Source organism: Tupaia chinensis, unplaced genomic scaffold (assembly GCF_000334495.1).
Source record: "Tupaia chinensis unplaced genomic scaffold, TupChi_1.0 Scaffold000086_1, whole genome shotgun sequence".
NCBI classification, from domain to species: Eukaryota; Metazoa; Chordata; class Mammalia; order Scandentia; family Tupaiidae; genus Tupaia; species Tupaia belangeri.
Window position 1 is genome coordinate 6,328,382 of NW_006159548.1, and position 1,870 is coordinate 6,330,251.

Sequence of the window (1,870 nt, forward strand, 5' to 3'; positions counted from 1 at the left end):
GAGCTCAAAATACCTGGTTTGTGAGCTGAACCCCAAACTTGCCCTGCCCCGGAACTAAGCGGCAGAGCTGGCGCTAAGAAGAACACAGGTACAGGGAACCAGCAGTTAGCGTAATGGCTATGTCGCTGGACTCCCACGTAGTCGACCGCGGTTCGTGTCCCGGACCCGGTGGCTTAAAAAGCTCACGCCTTTTTTTGAATTTTTAAAAAAGAATCCTTTCCTTAATTTTATTTATAATTATTATTATTTTTGATTTGACCAGAGCGAGACACCCAGAGATAGAAAGCAAGAAAGCAAGTTACCAGGTCTGGGACTCGAACAGGTCAGCCATGTGGGAGTCCAGTGCCCCTAACTACCATGTCACCTGCCAGCCTGAGTTTTTTAAATTATTATTTCATACATTTGATTGTTAAACATCATTTTGTTGTAAAGATAATTTACCCAACATGAAATACACCTTAGACCAATCCAGTCAAGAATACTACGCATTATCATCAACAGGTAATAAACCATTACTGTGTTCCACAAATGCCTTGCTTCTCTATTTTTCCCCCTAATTTCCTTCCCTGTACTCTTCCCCTCTCTCATTCTTCTTTTTTTTTTTTAGAAATATTTTTGCTATAGGGTGTGCACACTCACCAGAGACGCAGAGAGAAACAGAGAGACAGAAAATGAGAAGTCACCCCCTAGGGAGGATAGCCATGGTGCAATCCCTTCTCCTCCATCCTCCTCTTGGGATTTTGGGCACACAGACACATGCCCAGCATGAGTTTCAATTAACCCATTAATAAGGGTCCACTGGGTCCAGGACTCAAACCAGCTGTTGGTCGTGTAGCAGTCCAGTGCCTTAATCATTACGCCACCTGCTGGTCTCATGAATCATTCTCAAGGGGGGCATGAAGAGCTACTAATTCTAGGACATTTTCCATGGGCCTGTTATCCAACAGAACTTGCCTGGGGGCAATGACACCCTTGAGACACACACACACACACACACACGTGTGTGTGTGCATATATACATATATGCACACTTACACATATGTGTGTATATATATACACTTACATATGTGTGTGTATATATATATTTATTATTGTAGAGATCAGCAAATATATCCTTTTGAAAAATGTTTTGAGCCATTCACCTGATGGTTACATACACATCAGAACCTGTTTTACTGTGGTATTTTTGGTTCCCTAGGCAAGAGAAAATAGATTATTACAAAATCATGAATCAAGTCCAAAAGACCTGATGACTTACTCTCTGAAGAGATGGATGAGTAAACTTCAAAAAAAAAAAAAAAAAGGAGGAAAAAAACCCCACCTTGGCAGCTCTATATACAAAGAAAACTTACTATGAAGTCTTATAGCCACGGGGCACTGTTACTGACAGGCCCTAAAATCCCCTTTGGAACTTGATGACAACAAGGTTAAAAAGCCAAAGGGCATTGCCACGGGAAGCATGGTGTTTAAACAGATGCTGGGAAGAACTGTGTTTCTGACAGCCTGCCAAGAAATTCCAAAGGTCACATCCACGCTGGGGGCTGGGGGTGGGGGCTGGAAGAAAGAAGCCAGCACTGGGCTGGAGGTCGCAGGTCGCAGGGAGGGCTAGAAGTACAGAAGCTGCAAATTGAGAATGAGAGAAATACCCAGGGGGAAGGGTGTGCAGAAGGGAGGGAAGGGGACAGCCCGGGGGACGGTGCCAGCCTAGCTAAAGAAGGAGCTCCTGAGCTCAAAATACCTGGTTTGTGAGCTGAAACCCAAACTTGCCTGCCCCGGAACTAAGCGGCAGGAGCTGGCGCTAAGAAGAACACAGGTACAGGGAACCAGCAGTTAGCGTAATGGCTATGTCGCTGGACTCCCACGTAGTCGA